Raw genomic sequence first — 13,447 nt, forward strand, 5'->3', positions numbered from 1 at the left:
TTGGACTCCATGAATTTTCCATTCTGGCAACAAGAAGGGGTGGGGTAGAAGGGCGCAGCGGGTGGGCCCTCCCTCCAGGTGGGGACTGGAGACTCCCCTAAACACCACAATACCTCCCGGGCCCCATCCCTCGCCCCACCTCCCTCAACCAGATGCACTACTCCCCTCCCACAACCCCGCCCCCTCTGGTCTAAATTAGGTCGAAAGATTCCCAGTTCCGACCTGGGAATGGCGTAATGTTTCCCAAAGCCTGATGTTAATTTTTTCCCCAAACTAAACTGAATTAAAATTGGCCACCCAAAACTTTCAGCACGGGGGTAGACAGGCACACAGCTGGAAATCAGAGTCTAGCACTCTCCGCTGGGGCGGGGAGGGGAACAAGGAGGAAGAAGGCCCTCCCTTCGCCCCCCAGTCTGGGCCCTCCAGCCCCCTCCTCCCTCTTTATCTGAAGGAGCTCGTACCGCTGCCCGCCGTACTCCAAGGAGTATTCAGAAAAAATTCCCAGCGGGGCGCGGGGCTTCCTCACGCCCAGAGAAGCGTGCGAGGGCGGCTAGCCTGGAGGCCCGGCGGGCGCGTCGGGGGGGGCTGGGGCGGGGCCGCGCGGCGCTGTGGGTGGTCCCCGCCCCCGCGGCGGCAAGAGCCGGCGCCTCCACCCCCAGCCAGGGAGTCGCTGGGAGCTAGGTTGCCCGGGGGGCGGTACGGGGCTGTGGGACGCAGCTATGCTGTTAGTGTTCCCCGAAGTCTCCTCGCTGCCCTCTGCTGTCGGGGGTCTCAGACTAGGAGCTTTGGCCTGGCGGGTGAAAGACTCGAAAAAATCCCGACCTCGCTGGAGAGGCTGAGTCGCGAGTTCTCTCCCCGCCCCCAGTTTCTTCTAAACGAGCCTTCTGCTTCTGGGAGGGCGCCTTTCCAGCAGCCGCCTGGGGCCCCAGCCAATGTTTAGCTCCAGCTAGTAACACAACGGAAAGAAAAAATAAAATCATCACAAATAAAAAATTAAAAGTAAGGGCCTTTTATTCTGAGAGAAGAGTAAAAAAGCGCGCTTTCTCTGTGTGGAAGACACGTTTTATAAAGTATTTTATACTTTTGATTCTTTTGGTGACGCGGACCGTCATTTGGGTTAGGACTTGGGGTGACGCACTTTCCTGGTTCACCGGCTTGGAGGAGCTCACCTGGTAAGGGGCTTGTCTGGGGCCTCTCGGAATAAGAGAACAGGAATGGAGGTCCGCAGAACCAGGATTCAAATCCAGACTGCTAAAACTCCAAACTCCACCTTTATTTAGGTCTTTCGGCTCTAGCCTTCTGGGCTTGGACAAAAGGATCAGGAATTCTGCCCAAGTCCCAGGCTTTACAGGGCCGCTAGCAAAAGTTCAGAAGCTTATATTGCAGTTCATTGTTCCTAGTTAGATTCATTTCTCAGTGTCTCTGGTTCTCAGTCTCTCTAGCTTACTTTCTCTTTGGCCTGATGCTGGGAGAGAAAATGCCCCGATTTTTAAAATGGTTTCTCATTGGTATTGCATGTTTCATTTTAATTTGCTCCCTGGATTTCAGCTTCTAATAATCCTAGTCTCAAACATGTGGTGGGGTTAACACCGGTATCTTAGAATAGCTATCAAAACTAGGCCTCAGAGGTGGTGAACGGAGGAAAATTCTTGGGGCCACGGAAATCAGGCCAGACGGACAGAAGTGGGAGAAAGGCCTGAAGGATGGTGAAAATCCTGCTGGGATGAGGTGGCAAGAAAGGTACTGCTAGTTCCGTGGGCCTCAAACCCTACTATGTAAACAGGGACTTTGAGTCCAAGAGCGCAAATTTTGCAGAATGTTCAGTGAGGTTCTGATTCCTTCTGAATTTGTTTTCTATTGCTGCTGTGACAAATTACCTCGAATTTAAAACAATACGAATTTGTTATCTGACAGTTTTAGAAGTCAGAAATCTGAAATGGGTCTCATTGGGCTAAAATCAAGGTGTCATCAGAGCGGAGTTCCTTCTGGGGTTAGGATCCATTTAACAACTTCTAGAGCCTGTTTGTTTGCCTGGCCGCTGTTTTCATCTTCAAAATACATTGACCTCTGCTTCTGTGGTCACATCTTCTTTTTCTCTAACCCTGACTCTCCTATGTCCCTCTGATTATATCGAGCCTGCCCAGGTTATCCAGAATAATCTTCCAATTTTAAGAGTCTTAATTTAACCACATCTGTAAGGTTCCTTTTACCGTGTAAGGTAATAAACACACAGGTTCCAGGAATGAAGACATGGACATTTTGGGGTGGTCATCATTCAGCCTACGACAGCCCCTTCCCACTCTCATGCATCTCTTAAGGTGGGGGAATCGTAGGAATGAGCTATTGTTGGTTACTGGCAAAAGCTTGAGGTGGACATTGTCTGGCCTTGGGTCTAAAAATTACCTAACATTTATTCAGTGTTTACTGTGTGCCTGGCACATATTTACTATAAGTTTAATATGAGGGTCCCTTAATATGCTATTTTCTGATATGTCCTCATCCCAAAGAGCAGATATGTTAACAGGGTCAGGGACCAGTTTCAAAAAGGGGATACAGAAAGCTGCTTCTACCAAAGAGTTCCCCTGGGCCATTACTCTAAAGAGGTCAGGAACATTTTGTAAACCACACCCTCTCCCCACAAAAAATAAGAGTAATTAGATATTCCAAATTGCCATAGATAAAACACTTAGAGAAGGGGATAAAGTGAGGAGTAACCATGCTCTAGAATTTATATTGGAAATTAAGCCTCTAGAGTCTTCTCATACCACACCGGGAACCTGGTAAATCAATCAGACGAATGGAATAGCAATAGATACTCCAGAAGCATGTTCAACCATCGGTACTCACTGACTAATCAACACAGTGATGAGAGGAAGGGGTGATCACTAATAATGTTAGGACAAGTAGATTACAGTATGAGAAAGAAGTAACTGATATTCATCTGTCACATACACTAGATTGCATTCAAGAGAGTAAAATAATTATTTTAAAGCAAAACAAAACAAAAATTGGAATATCATATTGATCCCAGCTGTAGGGAGCTAGAGTGGACAGCTTTTCGGTGCACCTGCCCAGCTCACAATGGTTCTTCCTTCTTTGGAAATAAGGCCCCTACACCTCAAGCCATAGGGGTGAGTCTCAAGGAGCCATATTTGTACTGTAAGATATGGTCTCCCAGACCGAGCTAACAGGACCAGTTTTAGGCACTGTATTACTTTCCTAGGGATACTGTAACAGAGATCCACAAACTGGGTGGCTTAAAACAACAGAAACTTATTGTCTCATAGTTCTGGAGGCCAGAAGTTTAAAATCAAGGTGTTGGTAGGGCCATGCTCCTCCTGGCACCTCTTGCCTCTTCCAGCTTCTGGTTAAGCTTCCAGAGCCTTAACCTTGGTTGGCATTCCTTGGTTTGTGGCAGCATACCTGCAACCTCTGTCTCCATCTTCACATGGCAATCTTCCTTCTGTGTCTGCGTGCCAATGTCCTCTTCTTATAAAGACCCCAGCCGTGTTGGAATAAGGGCCCATCCTATTCCAGTATGACCTCATCTTAACTAATTACATCTGCAATGACCCTATTTCTAAGTGAAGTCACATTCTGAGGTACTGAGGGGGTTAGGGTACTCAGGGGGTTAGGGCTCCCCTTTTAGAGGGGAGGAACGAGAAACACCATTTACCCCGTAACACGCACCTAGCCCAAACAGTGCCATGAGTTCCCACTCTGGGATTTGGAATTGAGAATGAGATTCTGGTCACAGCCTGAGCTGACTGGTCTGGTGAAGAAAGAGAAACAAATGGAAACTGAGGCTCAGCCTTCTTACACTTCACGAACTAAGTAGCAGAGAGTCTATTTACAGAAAGAGAAGAATGAAACAGATGAGGAGTGGGGAGGCAGAGGGGAAAAAAAAAAAAAAAGGGCAGAGGAAGGATGCCCCAGGTGGCAGCTTTCACTACGGTCCTACAACATTTTGCAGCTCCACTGCTGTCCTGCCTTGGGCTCCCTGAGGCACTGTAGGCTTCCCAAAAAGCTTGGTTTGTTTGCTTAAGGAAACTCAACTTGGATTTTGTAGCTTACAAGCAAAGCTAATAGAAAAGCTGTAATCAGAATAAGATACCCTATTAGTTTTCCTTGCTGCTATAACAACTTACCACAAACTTAGTGCTTAAAACAACACAAATTTATTATCACACAGTTCTGTAAATCAGAAACCTGGTATGGGTCACACTGAGCTAAAATCACAGTGTTGGCAGGGCTGCATTCTTTTCGAAGGTTCCAGGGGGAGAATCTCTTTCCTCGACTTCTCCAACTTCTTGAAGCCCCTTCTTCCATCTTTAAAGTCATTTGTCTGGTTCTCTACAGCCTGAAAACTTTTCTTCCTTTTAAGGACTCAAGTGATTGGATTGGACCCACCTGCATAACACAAGCTAATCTCCCCACCTCAAGGTCCTTAACTTTAATCACATCCATCTGCAGTGTCCTTTTTGCCATGCAAGGTGTCATATTCACAGGTTCGGGGATTAGAATGTGAACATTTTTTGGGCCCATTTTTATGCCTTCCACAGATGCATAACAAAATGTGTCATGATCATTTGAATAAGATAGATGGCTGAGACTTTAATGATCTTTCTTTGCACTGTTTCTCTTGTAAAATTGTTTCATTTTATTTGAACGACTCATTCTGAAGCTTTGGCCTCCTAAAGCTCTTTTTGAGGAACAGGGTCAACTCTGTCGGATCAAGGACCTTTATTTAGCTGCCTTCTCATAGCTGAAGGTTTAACTATCCCGGAAACACACTAAACGAGGATATATTCCCAAAAGACCTGATTGGAGCCCGGAAGGAATAAACAGAATGGAATCAAATTGCTTATTTCCCACTAGAGAATTGCATGTATTAAGATGTTATTACTGAAAAAAAGACAATTGAACTTTCTCTGAACAGAGAGTCTGGGGTGGATACCTTGATAAAGGTGTTGTTTCTGGCAGAAGGCTGTAAAGGCCAGTGTACTTATAGACACAAAAAAGGAAATGTACACTTACAGGAAGGAGATAAACTCATGTAGTCAACAAAGACAAATGGGCCAGGTGCCGTTGTAGGCCTGGGCATACAATGGAGAACACAAGTTCCTGCCTTCCTAACTCTACTGGAAAATACAGATTTATACAAAATATGTTATATCTTACACATTACATATACCATAATGTCAGGGAGAGAGATAGACTATGAAGAAAAGTAAAGCAGTGTACGAGGATAGAGAGTGATGGAAGAGGTGCTGGTTTGGATAAGGCAGTTTTAAAATGCCTCAAATTTAAAAGAATATTGCTTTTGGAAACAAGGGTAGATTCACAGGAGGTCGCAAAGAAACATACAGAGAAGTCCCATGCACTTTTCCCTCATCTTCCCCAATGTTAGCATTTTATGCAATTATAGTACAGTATCAAAACCAAGAAAGCGACATTAGTGCCATCCATAGGGCTTGCCAGATTTCACCTGAACCAGCTACAAACGTGCTCATTTGAGTACATGTGCATAATTCTAGGTAATTTTAACATATGTGTAGTCTTGCATAATCATCACCACAATCCAGGTACCGACCTACATATGTGAATTATACTCAATGAAGCTATTACAAGGAAATACTTAACTGTGCCATCATCACAAGGCACATCAGTGTTACCTTTTTGTAGCCACACTCATCCCTCCCCACCATCACTAGCTCTTGGCAATCACTAATCTGTTCTCCATCTCTATCATTATGTTATTTCATGTGACTTAAACGGAATCATGCAGTAGGTAACCTTCTGAGATTTTTTTTTTTTTTTACTCAATGTCATTCCCTTGAGATCCATCCAGGTGACACGTATCAATAGTTCTTTCCTTTTGATTTCTGAGTAGTACTCCTGCATATGGATGTACCACAGTTTGTTTAACCATTCACCCATTAGAAGACGCTTGGTTAGTTTCCAATTTTGAGCTATTACGAATAAAACTGCTACGAACATTTGTGTACAAGTTCCTGCGTGAAAATAAGTCTTTGTTTCTCTTGGCTAAATGCCCAGGAGTGTGATTGCTGGGTTGTATGGTATGGTTTTTAAACATGGTTTTTCCAGAGACTGACAAACTGTTTTGCAGAGAAGCTGTATCATTTTACATTCCCCAGAACATGTGAGTGATCCGGTTTCTCCACAGCCTTGCCAACATTTGGTGTTAATCACAGATTTTCATTTTAGCCATTTTGATAAGAATGCTGTGATATTTCATTGTGGTTTAATTTGCATTTCTCTAATGACTAATGTTGTTGAATCTCTTTTCATGTATTTGTTTGCCACCAATATATTCTCTTTGGTGAAGTGTCTGTGCATGTCTTGCTCATTTTCTAATTGGATTGCTGGGTTTTTTAATGCTGAATTTTGAGAGTTTTTTTTTTTTTAAAGATTTTATTTATTTATTTGACAGAGAGAGAGACAGCCAGCGAGAGAGGGAACACAAGCAGGGGGAGTGGGAGAGGAAGAAGCAGGCTCACAGTGGAGGAGCCCGATGTGGGGCTCGATCCCATAACGCCGGGATCATGCCCTGAGCTGAAGGCAGACGCTTAACCGCTGTGCCACCCAGGCGCCCCTGAATTTTGAGAGTTTTTAAAAATATATTCCAGGGGCCGCTGAGTGGCTCGGTCGGTTAAGTGTCTGCCTTTGGCTCAGGTCATGATCCTAGGGTCCTGGGATCTAGCCCCATATTGGGCTTTCTGCTCAGCGGGGAGCCTGCTTCTCCCTCTCCCTCTGCTGGTGCTCCCCCTGCTTGTGTGCGCTCTCTCTCTGTCAAATAAATAAATACAATCTCTAAAAAAAATAAATAATAAATAAATTAATAAAATATATTCCAGACATTAGACCTTTGTCAGATACGTGATTTGCAAATATTTTCTCACAGTCTATAATTCGTCTTCTCATTATCTTAACAGTGTCATCTGCAGCACAAAGCTTTAAATTCCTATGAAGTCCAGTTTATCAATTTTTTCTCTTATTGGTCATTCTTTTGGTGTTAAGTCTAAGAACTCTCTGCCTAGTCACAGGTCCTGAAAATTTTCTCTATGTTCTTCCCTAGAAGTTTTATAGTTTTACATTTATATTTAAGTCTATGATTCCTTTTGAGTTAATTTTTGTATAAGGTATGAAGTGTACATTGAGTTAATATTCTTATGGATGTCTAATTGCTCCGGTACCATTTATTGTAAAGGTTATCCCTCCTCCGTTGAACTTTTTTTGCAACTTTGACTAATTTAATTGGGCATATTTGTGGGCTTGTTTCTGAGTTCTCTCTTCCCTAGGTGAATGTGTCTATCTTTCTACCAATGTCACCCTGTTGTGATTACTGTCACCCTATAGTAAACCTGAATATCAAGAAATGGTTTCTCCCACTTCATTTTTGTTTTCCAAAAATTGTTTTGGCTAATTGAGAGCCTTTCACTTGCCACATAAATTTTAGAATAAGCTTGTCTATGTCTAATACAGAAACTTGCTGAGATTTTGATTAAAATTATGTTAAACCTAGAGGTTTAGGGCATCAATTTAGGGGAAATTGACATCTTTACTATATTGAAGCTTCCCATCCATGAATGGTGTATCTTTCCAAGGATTTGGGTTGTCTTTTATTCTTTCATCAGCATTTTATGATTTTCACCATACAGATCCTATACTTATTTTTGTCAGATTTATACTTAAGTATTTTATTTTCTTTGGAGCGATTTATAAGGTGTGCCTTCTTCAGGGGGACTATTTGAATAGAGACCTGAGTGAAGCAAGAACATGGAGTGAGCATGAGTGTAAAGGTCCTGAGACAGGAGCTTGCTTCGTGTATGTAAAGAACAGCAAGCAGAACGGCATGTTTGAGGTGGAGTGAACTAGAGAAAGAGTAGTAGCAAATGAGATCCAGGTTGTCAGATGTCGACAGGGCCTTGGTGAACTCATGACATGAGACTATAGAATTTTACTCTAAATGTGATGAGATGCCATCAGAGAGTTTTGAACACAGGGATGATATGGCCCAATTTATATTTTAGAGGGACTGTCCTGGCACTGGAAAATAGGCTGTGGGAAGATAAGCGGAAGCAGGAAGCTGTATTAGGAAGCTCTTGGAGTGGCCCAGGTGACAGAGGCTGGTAGCGCAGACCAGGTTGGCAGCTGTGGTGGTGATGAGGAATAGTTGCAGTCTAGACATATTTCGAAGGTGTAGCTGAAAGGACTGGGTGTGAGATGTTAGGGAAAGGGAAGAATTGAGGGTGACTCTAAGGTTCTTGGCCAGTGCAGCTGGCTAAACAGTGGTGTCATTTACTGAGAAGAGGAAAACTTCATTCTGTTTTTTCTTTTTAAGATTTTATTTATTTATTTGTCAAGAGAGACAGAGCACAAGCAGGGGGAGCGGCAGGCAGAGGGGGAAGCAGGCTTCCTGCTGAGCAGAGAGCCCAACATGGGGCTCGATCCCAAGACCCTGGGATCATGACCTGAACCAAAGGCAGATGCTTAACTAACTGAGCCACCCAGGCATCCCTGGAAAACTTCATTCTTTAGCATAAAAACAAAAATTGTCACCATCCAGAAAAGACCTAAAACCTTTACCCCAGTGCGCAGCCCCAGACCAGCCACATTTCTGCAAGGTTGGCTACTAGTTGGTCTTCCAGAAACTTCTGAAATGGCACCTAGGAAGGATGCTGGAGATGAAAGAAGGGAAATGAAACCAACAGTTATTAAGCACATAAGGACCAAGACTTGTCATGCTACTTCACATTAATCCTCATTAGTTTCCTTATAGCTAAATAGTAATATGCTTTTTTTCTCTTTTCTTTTGTAATTGCTGTAAAAAAATATATATATATAAACTTAATAGTTATCATTTTAACCATTGTAAGTTTATACTTCAGTGGCATTAAATATATTTACAATGTTGTATTACCATCACCACTATCTAGAGCCAAAACATTTTCATCATCCCTAATAAAAATTCTGTACCCATTAAACAATAACTCCCCTCCTCCCTCTTCAGTCCCTAGTAAAACATATTCTATTTTCTGTCTCCGTGAATTTGCCTATCCTAAGTGGCTCATACAGGTGGAGTCATTCACTCTTTGTCCCTTTGTGTCTGGCTTATTTCATTCAGCATATAGTTTTCAAGGTTCATCCATGTTATACCATATATCAAAATTTCATTGATTTTTATACCACAATAATATTCTGTTGCCTGCATATACCACATTTTGCTTATCCATTCATCTGTTAATGGACACTTGGGTTGTTTCCACATTTTGGCTATTGTGAATAGTGCTGCTGTAAATATTCATGTATAGGTATCTGTTTGACTTCTTGCTGTCAGTTCTTTTGGATATATACCTAGAAGTGGAATTGTGGGGTCATATGGCAATTCTATGTTTAGCCTTTGAGAAAACCATGAAACTTTTCCATAGCAGTTGCACCATTTTCCATTCCCACCAGCAATGCACAAGGGTTCCGATTTTTCCCTGTTCTTGCCAACACTTGTTATCTTCTCCTAGTATAGTAGCTATGAAGTAATATCTCATTGTGCTTTTGCATTTCTCTAATGACTAATGATGTTGAACATCTTTTCGTGTGCTTATTGGCCCTCTGTAGATCTTCTTTGCAGAAATGTCCATTCGAGTCTTTGCTCCTTTCTAAATTAGGTTATGTTGTTGTTGTTGAAATTTAGGAGGGCTTTATGTATCCTGGATACTAATCCCTTATTAGATATATGATTTGCAAATATTTTCTCCCATTCTATAGGTTGTTGTTTGTTTGTTTGTTTTTGTTTTTCTGATACTATCCCTTAATGCACAAAAGTTCTTCATTTCAATGAAGTCCAATTGATCTGTTTTCTTTTATTGCCTGTGCTTTTAGTGTCATACCCATGAAATTGGTGCCAAATCCAATGTCATGCAGATTTTCTCCGATGTCTTTTTCTGAGAGTTTTATAGTTTTAGCTCTTAAATATAGGCTTTGATCGATTTTGAGTTAATTTTTATACGGTATGTAAGGTTAAGTGTACAACTTCATTCTTTTGCTTATAAATATCCAGTTTTCCCATCACTATTTGTTGAAAAAACTGTCCTTTCCTGATTGAATAGTTTTGGCACCCTTGTAGAAAATCAATTGACCATCTATACGAGGGTTGGTTTTTAGGCTCCCTCTTCGGTTCTTTTGGCTGTCTTTATGTCAGTACCATACTGTTTTAATTACTGCAGTTGAGTAGTAAGTTTCAAAGTTGGGAAGTGTGAGTCTCCCGATTTTATTAATCCTTTTCAAGATTGTTTTGGCTATTCAGAGGCCCTTGCAATTTCGTATGTACTTGAAGATCAGTTTTTCCATTTCTGTGAAAAAGGCTACTGGAATTTTGATAAGGAGCGCATTGAATCTGTAGATCACTTTGGGTAGTATTGACATCTTCCTATTCATGAAACAGAATGTCTTTCCATTTACTCAGGTCTTCTTTGATTTCTTCAAGCAACGTTGTGTAGTTTTTAGTACACAAGTCTTTTTACCTCCTGGGTTAGATTTATTCCTATGTATTTAATTCTTTTAGATGTTGGGTTTTTTTTTAAAGATTTTATTTTATTTATTTGACAGAGAGAGACAGCGAGAGAGGGAGCACAAGCAAGGGGAGTATGAGAGGGAGAAGCAGGCTTCCCGCGGAGCAGGGAGTCTGATGCAGGGCTCAATCCCGGAACCCTGGGATCATGACCTGAGCTGAAGGTAGATGCTTGACAGCTGAGCCACCCAGGCGCCCCTACTTCTTTTAGATGTTTTATAAATGGAATTGCCATCGTAATTTCCTTTTCAGGTTGTTCACTGAATTGATAATATGTCATTGATATTATCTCATTGATAATATCTCATTTTTTGTAAAGGAATAAACAGGGACTTAGAATAAGTTGTTCAAAGGTCCTTGGCTAGTAAGGTCCAGCTCAGGTCTCTAATTCCAAATCTATTGCCCTACTTCTACGAGGAGGTAGTTTACCAGGCCCCTTTCCCATATTGTCCTTTCTCTCTCACTAGATGCTCTTAGTTGCAAATTAAGAAACACTAGAAAAAGAAGAAAATGGAGCACTGCAACAATTATGCTCTAAATTCTGACCAGTGTGTCAACTGAGCCATAAGGAGGCAACCAAGTTCTCAAGGACACCCACGATATTCCATAGACACATTCATGTCCATTCTTTTTGAGTGGAGGGCCCAGAGACAAATAACAAAGAGTCAACATTGAATGTGTGACCTCAAAATGCCAAAATGGTTGGTGAGAATGACTCAGAAATCAAGAAGCTACTTGTACCAAATCAAGTACACAGGAGAGTTTCTCATGGCCCTAACCGAAGGGCTGTGTCATGGCACGTAGATGGGGTTAATACTCTTGAGGAACTGGGTGTTGGTGGCTCGGGCTCAGGAGAGGTGCCCTCTGCAGCCTGCCACCAGGTTGGAGACAAGGAGTGTGTCAAGTAACACAGAAGAGTCTCTAACAGCCATGGCAGTCTTGACATGCCTGCAGGAGGGGTGGGATGAGCTCTGTCCGAGACCCTGAATGCCATTCAGGAACCACTAGGTTCTTTTCCCCAGTCCCCGCTGAATCCTTTTCCTCCTTTCCCAAACCTGTTGTCTCATGGGATCTCTGAATCTCCACCTCCTGCTGATTCCGTGGAACAGCACAGGCAATTTAAATGTGGAGCCATGACTATTGCGGCTCCCACTGATGGGAACCTGGCCCAGTGGCTGTGGACAGTGCTGTGAGAATTTCCTCAGGCTGCTTTCCTGCTAGCCCTTGCCTAGGCTGCAAGATATCCAGAAAGGAATGCTGAAGCCTGGTAAACAGAAGTATACTTCTATTATACATACACACACATGTGTGTGTATGCGTGCACACACACACACATATACAGAGTTGAGAAATTAGAATTATCTTCTCCCTCCTCCCGAAGGGAAAAACATTCTGGCCAGAAGATACCACCTTAGGATCTTCTCCATTTACCCTCTTCTCTCTCCAGTGTAAGGTGCTATATTGCAATGAGGCATTCTTCCTCATACCTGCCAAGAGATCCCAGACAAGGAATGATAGAGTCTTCATGCCTAATGAATTACTAACATTTTTAGGTGGAGAGGTAAGGAGTTGCCCGAGCACATATGTAGGTTCCTCCTAATACGCAGAATACTGAGAAAATCCCACAGGGCTTCAGAGCTGCCTCAAGAACAACCAGATAGAAAATAAGTGAGGAAAGTTCACAAAGCAAAAGGTCAGCATGGTATCCAGGTGACTTTCTCTGTGGCTCAGACTTTGGACATGTTATAACAGCATTTCATTTATATCACAGGAAAAAAATTAATCAGGTAGGTCATAATGCTTTAAATTATTTTTCCAGTGGGAATATTATGCTGTAATGACACAGTCTAGTCCCACTTCTTCCATAAATCACTAGTGACTTCCCTCAAAATGGTCCCTTGCCTCCAGCCTCTTGCCCTTCAGACCATCCTCACATTGCCTCATTAATGCCTCATTAATTAAGCATATCAATCCTCTGATCAAAAATCTGCGCTGTATCCTTGTTGCCAATGGGCTTAAACCTTAATTCCTCTCTATGCCATTAGAGGTTTCTTACCAATCATTTTCCCTCCTTCTCCTCTACTGTGTCCTGATTGCCAGGCCAGCCACGCTCTGGGGTAAAGTCATAGTTTCCTGTGCTTGTAATGGCAACTCTACTCCTCTCTACTTTTCTAACTCCTCCTTCTCACACTTCAGGGCTGGATTCAAATCCCACGTCCTCCACTTCTCCCCACACCAATCTCTCCCTGCTAGAAATGCCTATTGCATACTCATCATTGCATACACCTCATTTTGGCAGCTAATTTTTTGCGTGATTAATATGCATGTCTGACTGCACCAGATACTTTGTGACTACAGAGAATAGAGTAAGGTCCCTGCCCTGGTGGAGAAGACATGCTTTATGATGATATATTACTATCTCCTGAGGGCAAGGCTGTCTCCTCGGTAAAATGCAAGTTCTCAAGTTCTGCAAGGATATCATTATTCTGGTGCTATGGACATCCTAGGATTTCAGAAAGACTTACTAAATTGAATTAAATCCTCTCTCTGTGTTTCTGAGGGTGGTAGCTGAAGAGCAAAAGCGAATTTGCTCTTAAATGGCCAAACTCAACAAAACTCATCTACTTCAGCAGTGCTGAAGGGGTAAGGGTAGGGGTGAGAAAGGAAAAACCATCCTAGCGTGTTGCAACATGGAAAAGTTGCTCAATGGAAGTCCACTCTCCTGGAGGGACCCCTGGCTGTCAACTGTTGCAGGTGTAAACTGTTGCAGGGTGAAATCAAGGGCGGTGACTCAAAGCCCCACAAGTAAAGGAGTGAGGAAAGGCCAAATGAGTAGACTAGGGAAGGAGAGCAGCAGAA

Source organism: Ailuropoda melanoleuca, chromosome 1 (genome assembly GCF_002007445.2).
Source record: "Ailuropoda melanoleuca isolate Jingjing chromosome 1, ASM200744v2, whole genome shotgun sequence".
NCBI lineage: Eukaryota > Metazoa > Chordata > Mammalia > Carnivora > Ursidae > Ailuropoda > Ailuropoda melanoleuca.